Here is a 14,568-nt window from a genome sequence, read left to right on the forward strand (position 1 = left end):
TTGGTTTCTGAAATTTCAAAGAGACATGGCCAGAGGATGTGTCTGTTCTTCTGAGCATGCTCCATGACTACATCCAGCAAAGCTGGGACTGGGAATTGCCTGAGGGCTGCAGAAGGAAGATTTCCTTCAGTCCATTGTCCATGCAGGGAAACTGAGGTTCAGAGAGTCCAAGGGGTATGAGCAAGGGTGCACGCAGCTCTTTAGGGGCAGCCTGAAGTCTCTGAGAGGATTTAGGTTTCCCTGAAAGTGCTTCTCCCTTTTAAATTTCTAGTCCTCGTAAGAGGACATAAGAGGTAGAAAGAACAATTTTACAAGAAAAATATAATGCAGATCTTGAGTCTGGAATATAGGGATGCTCTGAGAGTATCAGACCCACCTCTCTCTGAATTTATCTCTTCTCTTTCTCCTTTTCTCTCTCTCCCTTTCTCCTGGGTTTTAGGGTGAGGTCATTGATATAATAGAATATTCCAAGTGACAAGGAAGGGGATGAGAAGAAATATGTGGAATACACTGCTTTCAAATTAGGGGAGGGGGCACACATGTGGAATCCCAGTTCTCAGGAAACAGAAGCAGGAGGATCACCACTAGGTCAAAGCCAGTGTCCAGGTTACAGAATGACTTGCCTAAAATAAATAAGTAAATAAATAAATAACATTAAAAACTGTTTTTTCCTTTCCTTTTCTTTCTTTTTATTGGGGGGGGGTCTTTTTTGAGACAGGGTCTCCCTGCCCCAGCTGTCCTGGAACTATGTAGGCCAGGCTGGCCTTGAACTCACAGAGATCCGCCTGCCTCTCTGCATTCTGAGTGCTGGGATTAAAGGCGTGCGCCACCACACCCGGCTCCTTTTCTTTCTCCCTCCCTTCCTTCCTTCCTTCCTTTCTTTTCTTTCTTTCTCTCTCTCCTCTTTCCTTCTTTCTTTTTCTCCCTCTCTTCCTCCTTCCCTTCCTCCCTTCCTCCCTCCCTCCCTCTCCTCTTCCTCCTTCTTCTAATTCTTCCTCCTCCTCTTCATCCTCCTCCTCTTCATCCTAGGACCCAGGTTCGTCCTCCCCCTCTTCCTCCTTTTTCTTCTGACAGTATCTCATATAGCCTAGATTGGCTTCAAACTCTCTATGTAGCCAAGAATGGATGACCTTAAATTTTTTTTATTTGTTTAGGGTTTATTTTATGTGTACGAGTGTTATGCCTGCATGTGTGTAAGTGCACTTGTGTTGTACAATGCCCATGGTGGTCAGAAGAAGGCATCAGATCACATGGAACTGGAGTTACAGACAGTTGTTACCTGCTATGTGGGTGCTGGGATTTGAACCCAGGTCTTTTGGAAGAACAGCCAGTGCTCTTAACCATTGAGGCATCTCTCCAACCCAGATGACCTTGGACATTGATCCTCCTGCCTTTCTGTCTTCTAAGTGCTGGGATTACAGATATGGGCCACCACACTTGGTTTATGTGGTGTTGGGGTTCAGACCTAGGGCTTTGTGCTAGACAACTGAGCTATAGCCCTAGCCCCCCACTCCCAAAGGCTTTTAATTGGCTTCAGCACTGGGTTAAGGGAAATAACTGGCTGAAGCAGAAAATAGCACTATAGAGTGGCGGGGCAGGGGAGCCAGGAGGAGAGATTGACCTGGTCAGACAGGTCCATGCACTAGAGCTGGCTAGAAGGACCTGTGAGCAGGCTTGTTATTCCCAAAGAAAACACGTGTTGTACTTTAATCTTGGTGCATCAGTGGTGGGAAGTGTTTCTCAGTGGGAGCTGTTCTTGTCACAACGCTGTACCCACTTTAGGGGATTGGTGCCCTTAGCAAAAGGCTGCAGATCTGAGCTCTTGTCCTCTCCTTTGCCTACACTTCTTTCCCCTTTCCACCTTCCTCCAGGCAGTGATACAGTAAGAAGCCCAAGTTCAAAAGGACTTGTTTGCAGAACAGATATTGCTTTATGATTGGGGGTATAAAAGGATTGTTCTGGGGCTAATAACACTCCAATAAAGTCAGTCAGTGGGAGTGGCAGTTTGTGACTGGTCAAGGTCTGTGTGTGTGTGTGTGTGTGCAATCTCCCTTTAGTTGGGATTTAGGACAATTGGAATTCTCATTCCAAGCAGGTTGGGGTACAAAAGAATCCAGTGCAGGATTGTTGGCACCTTGGTTTGAACTTTCCAGCCTTTAGAACAGTGGGAAAGAAATTTGCCTTCTTTATAAATGACCTGATCTGTAATATTCTGTCATAACATCACAAAATGGTCCTGTGGGTACCAAGAGGAAGCTGGTTATCTGCCAGGCCAGGCACTTATCTGGGATGCTCTTCCTTCGTGTGCTCTGCTGAGATGCACAGTCTTCAAAGACTAATTTCTTGGAGATTCTTCTGTAAACTAAGACCCTGTGTCCTTACACCCTTCCAGTTATAAGTTCCTAGCTCAACCAGAAGTGACTGCATTTAAAAAGCAAAGTAGAAGGGAAAATTTTTACAATCTTCTCAGTACCAGGGACAGTTCTGTCATGGTGGGCAACTGGTTGGTGTTGGGAATAGGAGTGGAATGAGACCCATATAGAAGAAACCAACCGGCCTCAACAATCTGGATTGACCTGTCTTATGGCCAATGAGGCATGGCTAGCTGACCGGCAACTGCCACTCCAGTCAATCAGCAAGGGAATTTATGTTCGTGGACTTGTTTCTAGAACAGGAATCCCTTTATGGCTGGGAGTGGTATGTTCTGAGACTTTATCTCTGCAGACTAGCACTGTGGCTTGAAAACATTCCCCTGGGTACTTACATAATAATTCATAGTGCAAATTAGGATTGTGTAGTACTCTCTGGGTAGACATTGCATCAATAAAATAGAGTTAAAAGAAAAAAATCTCCCAGAGCCCAGGAGGACAAGGGCCCAGCTGAGTCCAGAAAAGCAAGCACTTTAGGTGGTAGATACCCTGGTGATGAGTCACAGTCAGTAGTCACTAGGGCACTGGTCTCTAGAGGAAGACCCCAGGGCCCTCTGCTCCATGCCCTGCAAGGAGGGTTCACTACAAACCCCAGGCTAAGGTGTTTTTAGACTAATCACTGCAACAGGGGAATGTTTTCAAGGCACAGTGCTAGTCTTCAGAGACCTGGGCTGGGTGGTCACTGGTCAGTCACAATTTACCTTTCGGGCTAGGAGGGAAGACTCAGACCTGTGACAAGCCTCTCAGAACTGCTACCAAAGTCCCAGATACCTGCCCTTACTTCTCAGTTCTCCGGCTCTGAGAATGAAGACTTTTCCAAAATGTGGCTCTGCCGGGGCTGGAGAGATGGCTCAGTGGTTAAGAGCACTGGTTGTTCTTGAAGAGGACCTGGATTCAATTCCTAGCACCCACATGACGACTAGCAACTGTCTGGAACTCCAGTTCCAGGGGAATCCAATGCTCTCTTTTGACCTATGTGGTTATTGCATGACATGGGCTACACAACAACAGCAACAACAAAAACCAACAGAGCTATCCTGGCAGCTCACACTGCAATCCCAACACTTAGGAGGCTGAGGCAGGATCACTGGAAGTTCAAGGCCAGGCTGGGGCTACATAATGAGTTCCAGGTCAGCTTAGGCTAGAGTGAGACCCTAACTCAAAAACAGACAAAAGGGCAGGAGGAGGCTGGAGAGGTGACTCAGAAGTTACGAGCACTTGCTGCTCTTGCAGAGGAACCAAGTTTGGTTCCTAGCATCCACACAGTGACTCACAACTCTATGTAACACTATTTCCGGAGAATTTAATGCCCTCCTCTGGTCTCAGCTGGCACTAGACACATAGGTGGTACACATGCATACATGCAGGCAAAACACTCATACACATAAAATAAAAATAAATAATATTTTAAAAATTAATTAATTTAAAAAATTGGTGGGCTGAGGATGTAGTTCAATTGGTAGAGTGCTTGCCTGGCATGAAGTCCTGAGTTGATCCCCAAACACCACATAAACCAGGAGTGGTGGCCCATACCTGTAATCCCAGCACTTACAAGTTTTGGACAGCTGTGAATCATTCGAAGTAGGTGCTAGGAACAAAACTTGAGTCTTCGGCAAGAGCAATGCAGCACTAACCACTAAGCCATCTCACCATAGAATCTACATCTAAGCAAGATATTTGTGTGTGTGTGTGTGTGTGTGTGTGTGTGTGTGTAACTGGGGATTGAACCCTGGGCCTATGCATGCTAGACACGTACTCCAGCACCACATCCCCAGGCCAAAAGAAACTATATGTAAACTCCTAAGTTCAGCCTGTTCTGCACCTTGGAGTAGTCTAGTGCGGCAAAAAGTCAGCAATAAAATTGTAGGCTGTCGACCCTGTGTCCAGCCCCACTGTTTGGCCTGGGCACACCCATGGCCTCTCTGGAACAGTGTATGCTGCTTCTATAAAGAGACAACTTGCAGATATTTGGTGGCTTTTCGAATATACATACATACATATACTGGGTAGTTTCATGGATGTTCTCAAAGGGAATATGAAGACTTAAATCTGATTGATTGATTGATTGATTGATTGATTGATTGATTGATTGGTGTTTGTGTTGGGTTTTTTGTTTTTTGCTTTTTTTTTTTGTTTTGATTTTGTGAGGCAGAGGCTTCCTGTAGCCCCAGCTGGAACGCACTATGTAGGCCAGGCTGGCCTTGATCTCACAGGGATCCACCTGTTCTGCCTCCTGAGTACTGGAATTAAAGGAGTACATTACCATAACCAGTTTAAATCTCTTGATTGCATGATTTTGTGGGCTTCCTGGCCAAGTGAATAGTGCACCATTTTCATAGGTCCCCTAAGGCCACTTACACAGAGGAAGAGCCTGCTTGCTTTTACCTTTTAAAAAAAAATTTACATATGGGGCTGGAGAGAGGGCTCAGCAGTTAAAAACACTGGCTGTTCTCGTAGAAGACCTGGGTCCAAATTCTGGCACCCAAATAGCAGTTAACTGTCTGTAACTCCAGTTCCAGGGGATCTGACACCTTCTTCTGACCTCCTCGGGCAATACACAGCATGGGTGCACTTACATACATGCAGTCAATTAAAAATTTTTTTTTACATTTATTTGTTTGTTTGTTTATGTGTTCTAGTTTCATTCTGTTGTTGTGATAAAACCCTCTGACCAAAAGTAACTTGGGGAGATAGAGGCAGATGAATCTCTGTGAGTTCAAGGCCAGCCTGGTCTACCTGTGCTATATAGTGAGGCCCTGTTTAAAAAAAAATTAAAAAATCATTCGTTTTATGTGTGTAAGTGTTTTGACTGCATGTATAGTAAGTGCACCACATGAGTGTGGAGGCCAGAAGAATCAGCTGATTAATTTCCCAGCCTCCAGAATATGGGAAAGAAATTTCCATTGAGTATAAGCTGTCTGGTTTATTGTATTTTTGTTACAATAGCCAAAAAATAATGCACTGAAGCAACAATACTCAAGCCGCTCTTTTCCTTCCATCACCACAAACAAGTTGAATCATATATATTTATGTAACATTTTCTCTGCTGCTGCTTTGCCCTCTTCCTCCCCCTCCTCCTTTTCCTCCTTCTCTTCCTCCTCCTCCTCCTTTTCCTCCTCCTGTGTTGTTGAGACAGTCTCCCTATGCAGCTCAGGTAGGCCCCTAATTCACTGCAATCCTCTGGTCTCAGCCTTCTGACTGCTGGAATTACAGGTGTATAGCACCATGTGAAGTGCTCCTTTGTAAGATTTTCTGAAGGGAAATTCCTAGTGCCTCAATTGAAAGTATCTCACATTTCTTTCTACTGAAGAAAAGTTAGGGGCTGGAGAGATGGCTCAGCAGTTAAAAGCACCAGCTGCTTTTGCTGAGAACAAGGGTTCAGTTCCCAACACTCACATGGTGGCTAACAGCTATCTGTAACTCCAGTTTCAGGAAATCTGACACCCTCTTCTGGCCTCTATGGGTGTTGCAAGCATGTGGTGCTCTTACATACACATAAAACACACACATAATTTTTTTTTCCTTAAAAAAAACAGAAAAATTGGGGCTGGAGAGATGGCTCAGCAGTTAAGAGTGCTGACTGCTCTTGCAGAGGACCCAGGTTCGATTCCCAGCACCCACATGGTGGCTGGCTATGAACTGTCCTTAACTCCAATTCCAGGGGAATCCGAAGCCCATTTCTGACCTCTGTGGGGACACGGGTGCACTCACATACATGCAGGCAATACATTCATACACATAAAATAAAAATAAAAATAAATTTAAAAAAAAAGAAAACAAAAATTATGAGCCAGGCATGGTGGCACATGCCTTTAATCCCAGCACTCTATGGGCAGAGGCAGGCAGGAACTCTGTGAGTTCAGGGCCAGTTTGGACTCCATAGCAAGTTCCAGGCCAGTCAGGGCTACGTAGTGAAGAACATGTTAAAAAAAGAAAAGAGGGGCTGGAGAGATGGCTCAGAGGTTAATAACACTGGCTGTTCTTGCAGAAGACCTGGGTTCATATCCCAGCACCCACATGGCAGCTAACAACTGTCTGTAACTCCAGTTCCAGGGGATCTGACAGCATCTTCTGTCCTCCGTGGGTATTGCACGATACAAGTGCACTTATCTACACACAGACAATACATGCATACACATAAAATAAAAATAATAAGTAAAATATTTTTTAAAAAGAAAAGACTATGAATTCATGGTAATAAAAGTATTATGTGGCTGTTCGTCCCATTGCTAGAGTTTATATTACAACTGACATATTACTTGCAAACTTTGATTCTTTGTTATGAATAATTAATTGCACTGAACACATCCATTCTACAAATCTATTTGTTATTATTATATGCTGGGGGCTCAAGTGCTGCAGTGCACACGTGGTTCTCTTCTTCCTCCCTGTGAGCCCCAGGGATCAAATTTTAATGGCTAGGGCCTTTTCCTGCTGAGTCATCTTGCTGGCCCAAATTTTCCATTTAAAAAAATATTTTATTTTATGTATATGAGAGTATTGCCTGCATATGTCATGCAATGCCCATGGAGGTCAGAAGAGGGCAACGGATCATCTGGAACTGGAGTTATACGGATGGTTGTTAGCTGCCATGTGAGTGCTGGAAACCAAACCTGAATCCTCTGCAAGATCAACCAGCGCTTTTAACTGCTGAGCCATCTCTCTAGGCCCATAACTTATTCAACTTGTAGATTTATATCACTTAACTTTTTTTGTGTCCATGTCTTTTTTTTTTTTTTTTTTTGAGACAGGGTTTCCCTGTAGCCCCAGCTGGCCTGGAGCTTGTTATGTAGATCAGGCTAACCTCCACCTCACAGAAATCCACCTGCCTCTGCCTCCCTCCCGAGTGCAAGGACTAAAGGTGCTCTTGCACCATGCCTGGCTCCTTGAAATTTCTCAGTATAGCCTGTAAGAACCTTCATATTTAAGATGCACCCTATCGTCTTGTGTCAAATTCTCTCCATCTGGATTTCCTAGTACAATTTTTTTTCTAGACTTGTGCTTCAACTTGGCTTTTCAACTTTATTACCAATGAGTCTTTTAAGCTGCCCCAGCTTCTACTTTAAAAGTAGAGACAATAATTTACTTTTTAATAAGAAGATTTTACTTTAAGGGACCCAACTGTCAGCTACCAGAATATAGTGTTTTCTATCCATGTTAAAATTTGTACAGACTCTTGAACTCTGGATTCTTTGTAAACATTTTTAAAAAATCTTACTTATTTTTTATTTTATTTTATATGTATGAGTGTATTGCTTGCATGTAGGTAAGTGCTTCCATGTCGTGCAATGCCCGCAGAGGACAGAAGAGGCTGTCGGATCCCCTGGGACTGGAATTACAGATAGTTGTTAGCTGCCATGTGGGTGCTGAGATTTGAACCCAGGTCTTCTGCAAGAACAATCAGTGTTCTTAACCGCTGAGCCATCTCTCCAGCCCCTCTTTGTAAACATTCTAAAAATTACGTTTATTTATTTTGTGTGCATATGTGTATACGCACGTACACATCACAGTGCACACGTGGAGATCAAAGACCAACTTGCAGGAATTAGTTCATCAGTCTTGACAGCAAGCATCTTTACTCCCTGAGCCATTTTACTGGCCCTGTACTATGGGATCTTATCAGTTGCAACTGGAAGAAATAGGGGCTGATTGGGGAGAGGCATGAGGGATCCTCGTAGGTTGATAATTTCAATCTTGACAAAGGCACAGGTTACTTGTTTATATATGTATTTACCAAAACTCACCCCAAATAGGCACTTGAGCTGGGGGTATGGCTAAATGGTAGCATGCTTGGCCTAGCATGAGGTGGCTCTGGGCTCCATCCCAGAGTCATCAAAAGCAAACAGAAACTATAGCTTGAGTTCTGTGCTTTTCTTTTCTTTTTCCTTATTGTTACTTTGTTTTATTTTTGAGACAGGGTACCATGTAGTCCAGGCTAGCCTTGAACTCTCTATGTAGCCTAAAACTCCTGATCCTCCTGCCTCCATCTTCCGAGTGCTGGAGCTACAGGCATGGGTTACTACACCAACTGCGTTTGTGCTTTTCATTCATAGGTAAAGTATATCTCATTAAAAAACAAACAAACAAACAAACAAAAAACCCAGGTGTGATGGCTAATCCTGGGTGTCAACTTGATTGGATCTGAGAGCAACTGAAATGAAAGAGATCTTGATTGGATCATCTAAAGCCGGAAGACACACCCTAAATGTGGGCGTTACCTTCTGATGGCAGCCGGTATAAAAGACCAAGGCAGAGGAGAACGTGTGGCTTTTTGCGGCTTGCCTTCTCTGTAGCTGGTGAGTTCCTCTTGGTACGGTAGACTGAAGACTAGCTGATATTTTGGAATTCGTCAGACCTTCAGCACCGGATTGGGACTACTGAGACATCCAGCCTTGTGGACTGAGCGACTACAGATTCTCAGCCTCTACAGTGTGGCGCAGCCATTGTTGGACTACTCGGACTCTATCCTGTGAGCTAAGCTGATAAATCTCTATACATATTCATTCTACTAGTTCTGTTTCTTTGGAGAACCCTGACTAATACACCAGGCATTCTTCTGCCCTATTAAAAACAATTCTTTAAGATTTATTTATTTATTTATTCATTCATTCATTCTTATTTATTTATTTATTTGTTTGTTTGTTTGTTTGTTTATTTATGTCTTTTTTAAGACAGGGTCTCCCTGTAGCCGGAGCTGGCCTGGAACTATGTGCTGGGATTTATTTTTATTTTTTATATATGTCTATGCATTTGTCGGTATGTGGGTATGTGCACATGTGTACAAGTGCCTGAAGATGCCAAAAGAGGCATCAGATCCCCTGGAGCTGGAGTTACAAGAAGTTGTGAATCATCTGACAAGGGCACTGGGAACCAAACTCAGGTCTTGTGGAAGAACAGGAGGTATTCTTAACCACTGAGCCATCTCTCCAGCCCCTAAAAATTTTTTTAAAGATACCCCCACCCCCACCCTCACCCTGTCAAAATGCAAAACCCATGTCTGACTGTATGTGAACAGAGAGAAAGACAGAGCTGTCAGCCACCCTCAGTGTCTCCCTCCATCTCAGATAGGCCCTTCCAGCATCTGTTGACCTCCTCAGGGACCATCAGGGAAGAGCGCTCCCTAGAGCACCGCAGGACAGTGACATCTGCCTTCCTACCATCTTCCCACTGCTCCTCTTCCAGCTTTTGGTCAGTTAGTTGATTCGTTTCTACTTTTTTTGAGGCACATTCACACTCTGTAGCTCTGGCTTGTGTCATACAGCAACCCTTCCTGCCTCAGCTACTCAAATGCTGTCTCTTCCAAGGGTTTATAATTGTGCCTTGTAATCTCTGGCCAGTCTCTCACACTGGGGTCATGCATAGGGAAATCTAAAGGGCAGTATTGTTTTAGGCAGAACTCCAGGACACCTAGAGGTGGAGTCACCTGCACCCCAGACCCACCCTTTCTGGGCTGGGCAGCTGCTGAGTCATGCTTCTGAAATTTCGACCTGGAAGGGAAGCACACGTATCTGGAGTGGTGTGGGGAAAGGAGGTGGCTGGCTTGGAGGTGAAGGGAACCAATGTTAAGGTTTAGATAGCCCTGCCCCCTCACCAACAGGATCCCAAGGACTTCTCATGCTCCTGAGAAAAGGGAACCTAGCTGATAAGCACCTTGGTCTTTGAAGTCAAGAGAAGCAGATTTTTCTCCACTGTTTGGCCAACACAGCAGGCTTCCCCTTTCATCTCTAAAGAGGACAGGTTTTAACAGTCCCGCTCTCCCACTCCTGCCCCCCTGCACCCCCCCAACTTTAAAAAAATATATCTTCCCACCTTCTGCAGGAAGCAAAAGACTCCCTTTTTAAAAGACCACAGCTCAAGACCCTGGCAGACATTTTCCCTGCCTGGAAGGGAATCTGTCCCATGTGTTCCTTTGCTAATAAACCTTATTTTGATGGAGTTTTATCTGTGTCCTGGTGCCTCCTCCTCCATTTGCTCGTTCTCCACCAACTTTTTACCTATCAACCAGGACCCCTTTATTAGGTGGACTAGGGACAAGGGCTCAGGGTGCAGGCTGTCCCAGTTTGCCCCTTGAACCCCCTCTTGACTCTCCCTCCCGCTGAACTCCTTTCTGCAGGGCCAGGCCTACAGAGATTCAGATTCAGGAACCCTCTACAAGGCATCAGCCCATTTCCAGGAATGGGATGGTGTGTGTGTGTGTGTGTGTGTGTGTGTGTATGTGTATGTATGAATATCAGCAGTGCCAGCCCCCATTCCACCCTACCCCAATCCCCACCTCTCCATCTGCCCCTAAAGCAAATATTCCAGCTGTGGTTAGCGTAAGACAGTGAGCCAGCAATCTTACCAGTGCTGGGATTGGGGGTGGGGCTGGAGTTTTCGACCCTAGCCCCACAAAGTTTACAAATTTAGGAGCATCTTAAAGGAACACCTTATTTTACAAGAAACAGGTTGCTAGGCCCTCTCCTGGGGCCCACCCAAGGAGAAGAGCAGACCCTGAGCCTCATAGGCCCTCTCCAGAGTCCAACCCGAGGATTCTCTGCTGGTGGAAACTGAGCTTCTGGGTACATCAGGATGGGAGCTTGAACATGGACTAAAAAGACCTTTTCCTTCCTAAGGGTCTTTAGGGTTGATGTTATGCAAATTGCTACCTGTAAACCTGCTGTGAAGAAAGTGGGTTCAATTCAGCAGGGTCCAAGGAAGTGGGGTGTGGAGGGAATCATAACAGCTGGATGAAATCAGGCAGATGGGCTCCAGTCTGCATGCCTCAGTTTCCTCACCTGTAAAATGGAGCTGACAGCAGATCTACTTAATGAGAGGGCAGTGGTTTAATGAGCTGATGCTTGTCACGCAGGCTGGCAGAATGGACACACTGTGGTTCTGTGTTTCTCCTGACATTGCCATGGCAGTGAGGCCAGGATGGACTTCCCAGGGAAGTATGTCTGAGCTGAGCTCAGAAGATGCCTGTCCTGGACAACAGGGTAAGCTGAGGGTGAGCAGGTGGTTTGGTGTGTGCACATGTGTGTGCACGTGTGTCCAGACAGTCAGCAGCTCCCATTCCAGGAACTGCAGAGTAGAGATGGAGGAGAAAGTGGGTGGCCAGGTGAGCTGGAGAAGCCGAGAAGTTGTATCTCACCTTGCAGCCAGGCTAAGGGGCAGGGAGGAGCTGCAAACGGTTGTCAGCAAGGAAAGAAGATGGCATTTATGTTTTAGAGAGTTCCCTGAGGGGGCAAAGAGGAAGAGACACTGAAAAGGATGAAGGAGGCTGGGTGTGGAAACTCCACTGAGTCCCAGCTTGGGTACAGAGGTGCTGGGAAGTACCCATTCGTGTCAGGAGAGGTGCTGCTTCCTAGGGTGGGGGAAGGTCAAGGTACACTATTAACTACACCAAGATAACAGGTGTGATACGAAGCCAGCCCCTGGCAGACGTCCAGTGTGCCTAGCAGTCATGTGGGCACCTGAGTCCTGTCTCCAATCAATTCTCACTGACTGATCCCTTCTAGATGTATGTGGTCCTGAGGTACCCAACAGAAATACAGGGGCATGTGGGTGAGGGAAGGAGGATCCTGCACCCAGGATCCACCCCAAGCTGTGCAATCTAAGCTGGCCTCGAACACCGCCCTCCTGCATGTATTTCCCAAGTGCTAGAATTACAGCCTCACTATGCCCAGGTAACATTCTTTTGTTTTAAGAAACAAAGGCTAGGGAGATGGCTCAAGATGTCACTCAAGCATGAGGATCTGAGTTCAAATCTCAAGAACCCAAGTAAAAGCCAGACACATAGGACAAATGTCAGTAATCCTGGAGCTACTGTGGGGAAATATGAGGCAGAGACAGGAGAATCCTCAGGTGCTCAGTCAAGGTGGAAGGTGACGATTATTACCAAGGTTGTCTTCTGACCTACACACATACACTATGGCACACAGCTGCATTCACACACGGGAATGCATGCATATACCTAACACACACACAGGAGAGAGAGAGAGAGAGAGAGAGAGAGAGAGAGAGAGAGAAGAACCAATTCCCCTAAGCATGTGCAGCATGGCACACATGGAGAGAGAGAGAGAGAGAGATTCTTCTTTAAAAAGGAACAAAGACGAAGTCCAGAGAGATACTTGAAATTTGATATCCTTAGGTTTGGCAAGAGTGAGCCAGGACTGTGAGGCATCATGTTTCGGGAGAAGCTCACTCTCTCCACAGAAAGGTTTACATCAGTCTCTTAGGATGGAAATTCAGTGAACTAAACTTTCTGTGGGGTTAAATCTCAGATCTACTAGGCCTCTTTCAAGTCTCCATCTTCCCAAAACACACTATGTATAAAAGTCACAAAATTCGGAGAAAGCTATCCACATTAATTCCTCTACCCTGCCACTTGAAAACTTTTTTGTAAACTGACTGTTCAAAATATAATATTTGCTGGGCATGGTAATGTATGCTTATAATTCAGGTACTTGGGAGGTGGAGGTAAGTGGATCAGGAGTTCAAGAGTTCTAGGCCAGCCTCAGCTACATAAGGAGTTTGAGGCCAGCCTGGTCTACTATGAAACCTGGTCTCAAAAACTAAACTAAAATAAAATAAACAAAAGAAAATAAAAAAATTTAATTTAATTTAAAAATAATAAAATAAAATAAATAATAGGGGCTGGAGAGATGCCTCTGTAGTTAAGAACTTTTGTTGTTCTTGTAGAAGGACCCAAGTTCAATTTCCAGCATGAGCTGCCTGTCACTCTAGCTCCTGGGTGTCTCACGCTTTTGGCCTCCATGGGCACCACACACATGTACACACACACACACACACACACACACACACACTAATTTAAAATAATCCCAGCACTCAGTAGGCAGAGGCAGGTGGATCTCTGTGAGTTCAAGGCCAGCCTGGTCTACATAGTGAGTTCCAGGCCAGCTGGGGCTACAGGGAGACCCTGTCTCAAAAAGATCCAAAAAAAATAAATAAATAAAATAAAAAATGAAAAAGAAAATAATTTACAAAATTATTAGAACAAGAATCTGGCATTAAGAACACTGCTTTTGCAGAGGACCTAGGTTCAATTACCAGCACCCACATGGCTGCTAACAACTGTCTACAACTCTTGTTCCAGGGGATCTGACACCTGTGACTGGTCTTCACGGGCACTTGCATACATGTGGTACACTTACATACATGTAGGCAAAACATTCATACACATAACATAAAAACAAATAAAATTTTAAAAAGAATCTGACGTGGGGCTGGAGAGATGGTTCAGCAGTTAAGAACACTGGTTGTTCTTGCAGAAGACCCGAGTTTGAATCCCAGCACCCACATGGCGGCTAACAACTGTCCATAATTCCAGTTCCAGGGGATCTGATGGCCTCTTCTGTCCTCTGCTGGCATTGCACAACATGGATGCACTTACCTACTTGCAGGCAATGCACTCATATACATAAAATAAAAATAATAAATAAAATATTAAAAAAAATCTGACAGTCTAAAGTATGTAATAGTGTTGTTGGGGGTTGTTTTTGAGACAGGGTCTCACTATTGTAGCCCAGGCTGGCTTCAGATTCTCAATCCCCCTGAATCTTTCACACATTTTAATTATTTGAAGGTGACAGCTTTACTAGGTGGTAAGAACTGTTTTCTGATTGTTACAGAGATCAGGCATCCCTGAGGTACCAGAATCCTGCCAGGTCATGTGCACAGAGGCCTGAGGTTTGTCCTGTTCAGCTTCCTCAAGTCTGTTCTTCCTTCTCCAGTGCCCTCAGAGCCTGGGTTTTACTTGGACTCATGGCTGCCCACATGAAAGATGGCCTGCTAGCAGTGGGGTCTTGACTTAACTTTTGCTGCCTCTGTTTCTTTTCTTATTTATAAAACTGAAGTGATAACCTTAGCAGGTAAAGTGAAAAAGACCTAAAAGAGTCAGGACTGGGGATGTGGCTCAGTTGGTAGAATGCTTGCCTAGCAAGCATGATGCTCTGGGTTCCATCTCCAGCACTGAATAAAACCAGGTATGGCGGTGCCCACCTGTGTTCCAGCACTCAGGAGGTGGAGGCAGGAAGGATCAGAAGTTCAGAGACATCCTTGATGAGTTTGAGGTCAGTCGCTACATGAAACACTATAGGGAGGATGAAAGGGAGGGAGGGAGGGAGGGAGGGAAGAAGGA

This window comes from Nannospalax galili, unplaced genomic scaffold, assembly GCF_000622305.1.
Source record: "Nannospalax galili isolate Female #2095 unplaced genomic scaffold, S.galili_v1.0 scaffold8, whole genome shotgun sequence".
Taxonomy (NCBI): Eukaryota; Metazoa; Chordata; class Mammalia; order Rodentia; family Spalacidae; genus Nannospalax; species Nannospalax galili.